Source organism: Macrobrachium nipponense, chromosome 32 (assembly GCF_015104395.2).
Source record: "Macrobrachium nipponense isolate FS-2020 chromosome 32, ASM1510439v2, whole genome shotgun sequence".
In the NCBI taxonomy this organism is placed as follows: domain Eukaryota; kingdom Metazoa; phylum Arthropoda; class Malacostraca; order Decapoda; family Palaemonidae; genus Macrobrachium; species Macrobrachium nipponense.
In genome coordinates, this window is record NC_061094.1 from 36966392 (window position 1) to 36979309 (window position 12918).

Genomic DNA, 12918 nt, shown 5'->3' on the forward strand with positions numbered 1-12918 from the left:
AGATATAATTGAGATATATTATTTTGGAGAGATAATTGGAGGTATATATTATTTTGGAGTTATGATTTGAGATATAATATATGGGAGATATATATTTTTTGCCATTTTTGATATTTGCCAATGTGATATGAGCTATGTTTAGTTCAATTATTTTGCAGCCATCTTTGTTGCAAATGGAGACACATATTTGGAGATTATGGGGCAATATTTGTGAGTATGTGAGTTAGATGCCTTGAGTGCACATTTTTTTGGAGATGGGATTTCATTTTTTGATATTCCTTTTTGGAGATATATTTTTGGAGCCTTGTTTTGTTCCACATGGAGTATTGGGGAAATAGAGGTAAATATTTTGTATTTGCCGAAATAGAGGTGATTATTCTCTATTCCTGGAGTGTCTTTTTTTTACTGACATGTGGCTATTAGAGAAATAAGAGAATAATATAAGGGGGTTGGTTATTAACCAAATGGAGGAAACATTTTTATAACCGGAGTGGTGTTATTATTAATATGGTGTCTCATAATGGAGTTGGAATTAATCTTGGGCGGGTGACCCTTTTTTTTTGTGGTTATGGGAGTTTTTTTCGAGTCAAGAGGAGATTTCTGAGGTTCTCTTTTTTGATTTTGTGTCTATTTAGAGGCGAATGGCATTACTGCATTACGAGTCCTATGGAGATGTGTGTGCAGTTTTTATGTTCACAAGTGTGTTATTCTTGGAGAAATATAATTTGGGACAAAGTCATGTTGAGAGAATGAGTCTTTGAGACAGTCTTTGAACACATTAGTCATATCCTGGAGTTAATTCTGTGAAATGTGTCTGTTAGACCTTTTTTTCTAGATGATCATGAGTTTCCAAACTTATGTGTCTGACTAGACAATTTTTGTGCTGTTGTTTGAGCATACGTCCGCAGGCGATTTTTCTGCTGACAAGCGATGTGATGAGTGCTGTGCTGTTTCTTTTCTTCTGATGGTGATAGATCAGAATTTTTGCAATATCTGGAAATGTTGGCTATAGCATTTCACGAAAGCGCATGTGTGAGAGTTTGCTTTCTGGCAAATTCCGGGGCTTTACATGGAGCATTTCTTGGGAAAAACGCGGGAGTTATGCATATTATACATGTATTATGTATTTTGTGATTGGGGAAATCTACTTGTGGTTATTTTTTTTTATTATTTTTCTTCCTTTTCCTTGAAAGATATAATTTGGGGATTGAGCTTAAGTAGCATTTCTTTTTTGGACGGGAGGTTTGATTTTACCGGGAGATGTAATTTTTTCGAGGTTTGTTACTTAAGTAATGGGAGTTTGACATTAAGTCTCATTGTGATTAGTTATTGAGCAGTAAAGGGGTTTTTGCTGTTAAAAGTTGGAGATTTTTGCTGATTTTGTGGGTTGTTTAAATGTCAGAACTGCTTGATGAAACATTTTTGGGTCTGGGTGTTACGTGATTCTTTTCTTTCTTGAGCTCGTTACGATTTTTTCTTTTTTTTTTTTTCTTCTTGTGAGCACATTCGAGTTTGAAATGTGAGTGCAGAATTCCATGGAGTTGCTGTGATTTCTGAGTTGTGTGTGTGCTGATGTGTGAGTTTGGAGAATTGAGTTGGAGAACTTGATGTTTTTTTTTCTTAGAGAGTTGTGATGATGACTTATGATTTAGTAGTCATATTAAGGGAGTTAATTGGGAGACGTTCAGTTGGTATTTCTGCCCTTTTGAGATCATTGTTTGATAGAAGTAGTATGTTTGGGTTAATTTTCTTAGATTGACCAAAGACCTGACTGACATACTAACGTATGCCAAAAGTCGTTCCCCGACACCAGCAAGACGTCCACCAGCCGTGAAGAGAGGTTGCTGTTATTTTACCCCAGGGTGATTACAAGTATTTCCATGATGGGTGATCGAGAGAATTCTACAGCGTGTTTTTTGGGGATCCACAGAAGCCGTGAGAGTCTTCTACGATGAGGGAGGCATTCCATCTTCCTACAGTTGCTACAGCCTGCTATAGCCTGTTGCTGTCTGTTCAGCTACTTGCAGACAAGCGAAGAGGGATAGTCAAGGATCCTAATGCAGAAAATATGAGAGAAAATGCGTCTTGTGTTATTGGGAGATTAAAGCGTGATAAGACTTTATTTAATAATGCCAGAGACATGCAGTTTTTCTTATATTTTATTTTAAGCCGGCCAGTGTTTTGTATTATATAAGCAATTTTGCTAGGCGGGGGCTAGCATATAGGTGGCCGAGCTATCTGTAAGGCCTAGGGATTTTGATTAATAATATATTGTTCGTGCGTTCTCTGTGACCTATGGAATGTGGAGAACAGTGCAGGAGTGACGACCTGAGAGTAGCTGATGAATGAGTTTCTGGGGTTGGCGTGAGATAAAAATGCTTAGTTCGTCGAGTCAATGTACGACAGTTTATGAACTCTTCTCAAAGTGCCTTTGGGAAACTGGTTGTAGCCAGTAATATGAGGCGCTATCGAACTGTGTGTTCGTATGTGCGTGTGCGCCTCTTCTATTCATAATGTATCACTAGCCAAGTCTATGGGAAGACTTGCACAGAGATTCGTGGGGGAAGGCAAAGCCACGATGGCAGATGCCAAAGCGTTTTTATTTATCAGTGAGTGATATTCCGGTTGGGAATGGGTAAGTGTTACCTTTACTTTAGCCAAAGGGATGGCTTGTTTGATATCTTGTAAGATGTTCCATTTTATTAACTTTGTCTTTAAACTTGTGTGTGTACTTACCGGGATGTGTTCTGTATCTTTGAAACAGACGGATCTGGAAATGCCGGGGGATAAAGAGTTCCCGGAGGGGTGTGGACTTTTGGGTGACTTGACAATGTACCGTTTTTTGAGTTAGTCTGTAAGACTGAATTACTTGGTTAATTGATATATTTATTCTTGTTAATAAACGTTAGTGTTATGATGCAACTCTCTCATTTTCATTACCTGTTAGAATGGAGAGAAAGAGGTGGAGAGAGAGAGAGAGAGAGAGAGAGAGAGAGAGAGAGAGAGGGTGATTCCTTGGAGAGAGAGAGAGAGAGAGATAGGTTGTGTGTGTAATGGAGTAATGGGGTCTGCCTTCCGTTTCGTGTCCACGCTTACCTTATGAATACTGGGGGTCCTTCCCCCATGTTATACATATATTCCTATTCTTGTTTTACATTATTTTGTCAAAATAAATATTTATTTTCACTGAAAACCTGTCTTATATATATGATTTATAACCACGCGTAAACATAGATAGGCTTAATCTGTTACGTTAGCCTTTGGATTTTACTTGCCAAAGCAGTCTCATTCATATAGAAGGTTTCAGTGAAATCTACTAGACATTCAGGAATGATGCTGCCACTTTCAGCCCTTATTATACACAATTGTTTTTCCTCTTGAAAAATTATAAATGTATTTTATTTGACATCCGTCTCAATTATCAAAAGCACAAGTAAATCCACCATATCATCAATTTAGGTATAAACACTTTTCAATTCAATAAAACCCAACTCAACGTTTTTGACTGGTACATGTTATCTGTCCGCGGATAGACAGCGAACTGAGCCAGAAACGTTGCCTACACCACATTAACGTTGCAGTGCGCATGCGCAGCCGTTTGGTCTGATGCTCATCGATTGAGATGAGCTATTTACTCAGGCCGCCTGCGCAGTCTAGAAAAATTGTGCTGGTTATCCACACTAACTTTCAGTTATAACTGTGCAGGGATAACTGAACGTTAATGGAGAGCTTTCCTCTCCCGACACCCTTGCACAGTGAAGACTCAGGGGGGCAGAAACCCCATAGTACAACCAATTAGTCTTTAGGCAAAGAAAGATAGCTCGATCCAGTGTGTAGCTTCTTACGTTAAAATCGACCAGTTAATGACATGGGTTGTTCCATGTCAACTGTTTTATAGCCAAATAGTTACCCCGTTAAGCACTGCTATTACACATTCCTCCAGAGAAGACGCACAGTGTCCTTTGAAAAGTTACTTCACCGCTTTCCGTCTGAGAAGTCAGCCAAGCGTCTTATACGCTTAACTGAATGGAATCCACAATAAAATCGATGGTGATTTCGCTGCAGTTATATTAAATAGGTTAGTTAAGAAATGGGGTTTCTTCCCAGCTATTGTTATTATGATGTCCATTCAAAAGTCGTGAGGGAAAAAGCATTGAAAACAATGTTGCTCTTGGATGTCATTAATAATTATAAACTGTTTTTGAAGTAGCTGGTTGACGTTCCGGTAAATTTTTCTAAGAAGACTGAGATTTGCTCACTTAAGTGCAAAGCAACAAAATCAGTAATATGGACTTGCCAACTGCGCTCCTGAAGGTAAAAGCTTGGATTTGTCGATTCATGTCTACAGATATTTAGAAAGGAAATCTTTGCTCTAGATTCAGATGAAATACAAATTGCATACGAATCTTCAGTGGAACTAATACTGACAATGGTGATTCATAGGTTAATCCAAAATTTAATGCTCTGATTTAACAGATAAATACAGCTATTCCGTAGCAAGTTATTCATCAATAAGGACATGGTATAGTTTTTAAGGCACAGATTTGCTTGTTGTGTTCAAACTTGACAATTATAAAAAAAAATTGAAAACATAAACCTATCAGAGATCCCATCCCAACCGCCACCCTCAACTTCCGCCACCTTCAACTTCCGCCACCTTCCCCCCCCCCCCCCCCCCCCCCCCCTCCCACCCCCCCCCCCCCCCCCCTCCCTAAAAGATCTTATTCTGAATAAAGTAAAGATGAGATCGAACGATTAGAACCATATACTTGATGTGGAAAAAAAAGAGAAAAAAAGGAAAGAGCTCAATAAATAAACAAAAAAAAAAAAAAAAACTCAAGATTAAGAGGCGCCGTTGCAAAGGCATTGCCTCGACCCATAACTACTACTACTACTGGTCTGTATTCTTATCACCTTATCAGTTTCGAAATCTGTTGTAACTAAGCACATCCCTTCTTATATCTTTAAGATTTTATCACCATATAGAAATTCTCTTGGTCATTCATTAAGGCAATGATTTGAATGAGTACAAAATGTCTTCTTTGAAGAGAAAACACCTGTTACCTTCGCTGACCATAAAACCTCGAGTTGGCAGCCTCAAGCAGGTGCTCATTGTTTCTAGGTAACGTTTTAGAAAGCAATATCTCTACCCATTTTCCGGTTCAAAGTTTATTAAAATATCGGTGAAGCAGAACTAGTTCATATCTAAAGGGTAGATACATTTAGTATGAATGAAAAATAAAGCTTGGATATTATAGCTAATTTATAAAATAGGTAAAAGTTTGACTGAAAACAGAAATATTTTTTAACTTTGGTTAAACATTGAAGAAATTGTGTTCTAAAAATGATTTTCTCAATCTTCATAAATTTTGCTCTCCAGAGCGGTGTTTTTTTTTTTTTTTTTTTTTTTTTTTTTTTTTTTTTACATGTATTTCGAAAATTATTCATATTATTTAAAGGTTTTAACGCCTGTGGGCCCAAAATGTTTGAGTGGGCAGCTAAGACCTGATTCACGTCTGAGCTTTGTAACATATTGATAAAATATGGCAAAGTAGGAACTTTCATGAAAGTTCAAAACTAATTCACATTATAACTAGTGATTCTCATTGGTAGGCTTTGCTATGAGGCCGTGCTTTTCGTAGAAAATCAGTAATCCGTTTATGTTGGTTTTAATCTCCAACTTTGGTTGAGAACTGCCTCTCATGTCCAGAAGTATCAATTTGATTTGCCTCGAAGTTAGCTTTGAAGTCTGTTAAGGACGTTTTCCTTTGTTATGTTGAGTTATTTGACATATGACTAAAAGCTCGAAACAAGTGTTTAAATTTAACTGATAGCCATGAATGAACACATTTGAAGACAGCAATTTTTTCACCCTATTTACATCACACCCATAAAAATGAGCATTTGTGTTTTGCAATACATGGTCCTCAATTATCTTTAAAACGCAGTATTTAATTTTGTCAAATAATTGTGCAAGGTGTGACTAAGTACAGTACATTATAATACGATAGGTAACATACCGAGTCATTGCTGATGCCAGACGCCCATAATTTTCTGTACGTGATCATGGCAGTTGACTCTTACTCTGGATTGTAGGCTGCAGAATATAATATACATTAGTATATCTGCACTAACCAGGTGGTGCTGCTTACGCAAAGAGAACTGTTGCTTTCAGAGTATTCAGGAGAGATGCCTTCTACAAGAACTCGAAAGGAGGTCCTTGCATTCCTACTGAGTGAGGGGAAGATATGTTTGGCTGAATAAGATTATCCTTCATTATATGTTTTTGCCCTATGTCCTTTTGAGAGAGAAGAAAATAGATGTTCAGTCCTTTAACAGGGTCCTTCAGCTGCATCCCTCCATGCTCTCCAGTGGAAGGTGAGGAGTTGAAGACTCTCTCTCTCCCTCCCTGAGACAGCTCCTTATCTGCAGTTGCTATCATCTAAGGTTGTGTGCTTATCAGAAGCTGATCTGGCTATACCAACTGTTAACTGTAGGGGATACCGAATGCATTAATAGAAAGAAGAAAAGTAACCAAGAAAGTTACAAGAGATGACGGTAAAGGAGAAGGTATTGTCACTATGACAATAAGATTCCCAGGTCAGATTAGCAGCAATACAGCCCTATCAAGTGTTTTTTTTTACGATGATCAGTGACCTTAGCTTTATTGCACATGCTACCTCCGCTACGTCAGAGAAAGGCATATAAGAGTTTTATTTGATTGCCCTAGTAAGATGTTGGAATAGTTGCATGTGTGTATTTGACACTTAAGGATAACCATATCCTACCGATGTAGTATGTAGTATGAGAAAATCCTTTCACAGGCCCTTCTATGTAAACAAGAATTCTTGAAAGAAAATCGCGACACGGAAGAAGTAATAACCATGGAGTGTAAGAAAAATGGTTGAAAGCTCAACATTGAATGAAATACTTTACGTTAACTTTATGTAAGTAGTCTCGTGTTTAGTTTAATTAATTTTTACTATAATTAAGGAACATCATGAAATTTATGATATATTTTTATGGTAAAGTTGTTGAAGATAGAAGATAAAGTTTTTAAGAATAACCGTTGTAAATTTAACGTCATTTCTATGTACAGTATCAATAAAGCTTTCAATACGCTGTGTCGTCAGCCATGTCACGCTCTTGAACCCGGAATGTTCAGTACGTAGGTACTGAAATCCATAGTTTCGATGGACGGTTTATCTTTTATCTTTTTTTAATCATTGATTGACGTCATTAATAATTCCTGAGATGATACGTTACTCCGTTTGTTTCTAATTAGTGTCTTATTTCATGGAAAATACGTCATTTAAAATCAACTGCTTGATTATTAAACGATATATCTGTTTGTTATGAAGAAAAAGGTTAAACCGGTAGAGAATTTCAGCCTCTTTTCCAAAGACTTATTCGTTCATTTTTAATATATCTATTAAGATGAGTTTATCCAGAATTTTATTTGCTTTTATGATAAGTAATTTTAAATTAGAAAATCTTCTTAGTAACATTTTCTAAAAAGGTAATGTTATTAACCCCATCATGGTAGTTATGACTGTAAGGATGATGTATTTGAAATATTGATAAAAAGAAATACCTGCAGTATCTTACGTTTTGTCTTATCACCAAAGATAATCACACTTTTAGATTTCATTAACATAAGAATTCACTAGGTTACCTTATCAGTGAAATAAGTGAAGCAGACAAGGCCACTGGTGAACGGATTTGCGTTCATGGTTAGTTTTCGTAATAGTATGGGCACTCATCTTATCGGTGCATGATATTACTTTAAATGCAATTACGTCATAAAGATGCATTGCGCCATGCTCAGACCCTCGACTTCAAAACTGTTTGTAGAGGATTTTTGTCTATATATATACTAATATTAAATAATATATTGATATATATATATATAGATATATATATATCTATATATATATATATCTATATATGTATATATATATATGTGTGTGTGTGTGTGTGTGTGTGTGTGTGTGTATGTAGTGGATTCTTATGTTAATGAAATCTAAAAGTGTGATTATCTTTGGTGATAAGACAAAACGTGAGATACTGCAGGTATTTCTTTTTATCAATATTTCAAATACATCATCATTACAGTCATAACTATACCATGATAGGGGTAAATAACATTTACCTTTTTAGAAAATGTTACCAAGAAGATTTTCTATTCTAAAATTACTTATCATAAAAGCAAATAAAATTCTGGATAAACTCATAATAATAGATATATTGAAAATGAATGAATAAGTCTTTGGAAAAGAGGCTGAAATTCTCTACCGGTTTAACCTTTTTCTTCATAACAAACAGAATGTCGTTTAATAATCAAGGAGTTGATTTTAAATGACGTACTTTCCAGGTGACAAGACACTAATTAGAAACAAACGGAGTAACGTATCATCTCAGCAATTATCAATATATATATAAATATATATATATATATATAGTATATATTTATATTATATATGTATATATATATAATATATAATATATATATATATATATATATATATATATATATATATATATAAAGTTTTTTTGCCACGAAGGAAAAAAATGAAAAAGCGAGATAGCCGAGTACTTTCGGCGGTCCTATTCGGACCCTTTACTGAGGCATAGGACCGAAAGTACTCGGCTATCTCGCTTTTTCATTTTTTCCTTCGTGGCAAAAAAACCTTTATTTATACATAGCATCGCGTTTTATATACTTCGTGATCAAGTTATTCATATATATATATATATATATATATATGAATATGTATATATATATATATTATTATATATATATATATCTATATATATATATTATATATATATAGATATATATATATATATATATATATATTATATATATATAATGTGTGTGTGCATTTACATATGAAAGCGGCTGTAAGCAAATTTTCATTTTAGGTCGCGCTGTAAAAAAAAAAAAAAAAAAAAAACAAACAAACAAACAACACGGACACTGCCATATTCGTAAATTAGCTGTTGGATCTTAGATGAATATTTGCGTGCAAAGTATTCCCAAGGTGCCGTAAGTCCAATATTAGTGAACAATTTTGCCCTGTTACGAAGAGCGGTATATCTAGCAAAAGTGACCATTAGACTCTCTCTCTCTCTCTCTCTCTCTCTCTCTCCTCTCTCTCTCTCTCTCTCTCTCTCTCCACTCAGATTTGTTCCTGACGGAGGTTGTGAGGCTCCATAACTGCTTTCGAGTGAAAATTCGAACAGAGCTTAGGCGCAAAAATGGACGAGTTGAATTATCACTTATATGTTTTTTTAATGTTTATGTAAATAGGTAAAACTCAATTCAAGCAGAAATAATGCCTTCTCTAAAATGTAGTGAGGTTAGAACAAAATGGCTGGAAAATCATCAGGGTAATTAAGACTTTCAATTCATCTGAGAGTCTTAAGCTCATTTCATTGACGTCAAAACGTACTCCTAATATTGAAATGCTTATGATATTTCTTTTTATTCCAAGAATGGCAGTTTTACTTAACTGACACAAGGCATTTGCAACCTGAAAATAATGCAGCAGAAATCGTGAGGGTCATTGACGTCATATCCCTTCCTGATACGATTTGTTGCTTCATTATTGATTTATTTACGGCTCAGTTTTCCTTTGAAATTTCAAGAAGTCCCCTTCTCATCATTTGCTACTGCGCGCATCTTCCCACGCACGACTGATTTCTATAATGAAACTAGACAGCGTGTAAGAGATTTTGAAATTTTTTGAATTTATCTTCCCTCTTCTGTATTTCATCTTTTTTCTTCAGTCGGTCCTTGAAATCATTATATTTCCAAAGTAGATTAGTAACAGTGCAGTTTTTCTGAGTAGCCGTGGAAAAAGGAAGTGTGTGGGACTGGTTGTCGGTATTATTTAATACGGGGAACGCTTATTCTACTCAAGGTGTGCGTTCTATTCGGAAAGGGAAAACCAACACTATTCACTCAGCAGAGAAAGGATGAAATAATCAGATAATTGTTTCCAGAGACCGTATTTAATTTTAAGCTAAACTGGTAGTACTCTGTCGTGTTTCATCTGTTTACCAGGATCTCAGCACATAAAATAGGACTTATACAAAGCTTTTCATTTTTGTAATAACTTATTCCTTACCCAGCTAACTTTAAATTGTATAGGATATTTTAAGGGATATATATATATATATATATATATATATATATATATATATATATACGTATATATATGTATGTATGTATGTATATATATTACTTTTTTATATTTCTTATTTGAGACTCCTTTTAAACTTATTTATCTTTTTAATTTCCTGTTTAATTTTATCACTTCGCCAATAACCTAGATGTTTGACGCCAGTTTTAATAGCAGTAAATCAACCCATCAATCATAAAGTATATCTCTTCTTAATAAAACTTATATCTTACCAAGCTAACTTGAAATGGAATGGGATATTTTCAGTTGGCATTATTCAACCATATTTTCCACCCTGGCCCTTAACCGAAATTGTTATTTTTGTCTGTTTTTACATGATGCCTCAGTAGTTGGTGGTTTAGAGAAAAACAAAATATTGCGCAAGCCACGTGGACTTCGACGAACAAAATTTCTAATTTTTCCTGAAAAGTCCAACCAATAAACTAAGGTTTCGGTTCTAAAATGTCAAGTATGAATATTAAAAATATATATTTATACATATTCTCTCTCTCTCTCTCTCTCTCTCCTCTCTCTCTCTCTCTCTCTCTCCTCTTCTCTCTCTCGTCTCTCTCTCTCTCTCTCTCTCTCTTCTCTCTCTCTCTCTCTCTCTCTCTCTCTCTCTCTTGTTCGGGTTACTACCATATGCAAAATTTTAATGTATCGATCTCCACAAAGAAAAAAAGGCTGGTTTTGATTTGTCACGGTATGATTAAAACGCTGTCTAGTACAGTTGGTAACGTCCTAGTCTCGTAATCTCGGGAACCGGCGTTCGTTCCTCGACATGAACGAATAGTGAGGCCGTCTATCAGTGGTTACCACCATGAATGACGACGTGGTCGGCACCAAGATGGCATAAGATAAATAAGATAAGGTGAGTTACCTAGAGGTCCCGTTTTCAACGCTCATGCACATGACGTCACCTGGAGACATTGAGAGTTCAGCCAGGCGACACAAAGGCGGGAAATATCCTGGGTTTTTTCCACAGATGTTTGTTTTCATTTGCGAGGACAGATTCATCATGGTAATATGTGCCAAATATGGGTGCTCCAATTCTTATAAGACCTATATACTGGGGGTAGTGAAAAATTTAGATTTTACCCTTTCCCAAAAGCTCCTCAGTGATGTGATCGTTATGGTCTTGCCCTGCCACTTCAGTAGCCGCGAGTTCGATTCTCGTGCATTCCATTGAGGTGTGAGAGATTGTATTTCTGGTGATAGAAGTTCACTCTCGACGTGGTTCGGAAGTCACGTAAAGCCGTTGGTCCCGTTGCTGAATAACCACTGGTTCCATGCAACGTAAAAACACCACACAAACAAACAAACAAAACAATCACTTGATCTTATTCCATCTTGGTCGGGACCAAGGGTTACCCAGCTGACGTGCGCCCTAGTCCCGAGAGGCAATAGCCTTGGAAGCGGGGACAGAGAACTGAAACTGACGACTTTGACTTTGAATAACGCTTCATCCCTAACTTCCAAGGAAACTTGAGTGGACAATCGCAGCTGAATATAGATCGATCGCTTAAAGAATAGATAGTGTTTCGTGACACTGTTGTTCACGTGTATATATATATATATATATATATATATATATATATATATATATATATATTTATTATTATAATATTTATAGTCTCAGTAATTGGGCGGCTACTTGGAAATCTTAGCTTGATGATAAATAACAGTGCCAAGACCAGGAAGAACATTCTTATTAAACGAGCTTTCGAGGTTTAAAACCTCATCTTCAGGCTGAAAAAATGACAAGGATGAGAAATCACTAAAAAAATTACATTAAAATGAATTGTCTTATTAAAAGCTTCAGTAAGAATATAAAATAAAACGAACATCACATACAAACTAAATATTAAAAATTACGAAAAAACTAAAACAAAACGCAAAACATACAAAAACAGAAATAAAAATAAAAAATAATATGAAAGGTAAACAAACTACACTCAAAAATAAAATGGCTAACGACCCACTTTGTGTACTACTATGAAACTATATGATAGCTAGTTGAATACCGGACGAGTTGTTGTTCAATTCCGGTTTCATTTTCTTAATAAACAGCGACTCTGAAATTAAAAGGTCCAGTCTATTTGAGCAAAAAGACAGTACTCTAAAATCTAGGTTTTTACTAACCCTTTTACTGTAGGATCACTTTTGAGGGAGAAGCCTGCTCTTCCTGTGGACCTTAATTCGAGTGTCGTTTACTTGTTTACCTGTTCGCAGTGTGGTCTGCGATACGTGGGATCCAGTTCCCGCTGGCTTAGACACAGAATTTTGGAACACAGAGGTCTTTCCGTTTCCGTTAGAACTAGGTTTCCTCTTTCTAAATCACCTTTTTTCTGCCATAAGGTAACACAGTTTAGCACAGGACCATCCTTTCACTCACCTAGATTTTAGAGTACTGTCTTTTTGCTCAAATAGACTGGACCTTTTAATTTCAGAGTCGCTGTTTATTAAGAAAATGAAACCGGAATTTTATTTTTGAGTGTAGTTTGTTTACCTTTCATATTATTTTTTATTTTTATTTCTGTTTTTGTATGTTTTGCGTTTTGTTTTAGTTTTTTCGTAATTTTTAATATTTAGTTTGTATGTGATGTTCGTTTTATTTTATATTCTTACTGAAGCTTTTAATAAGACAATTCATTTTAATGTAATTTTTTAGTGATTTCTCATCCTTGTCATTTTTTCAGCCTGAAGATGAGGTTTTAAACCTCGAAAGTTC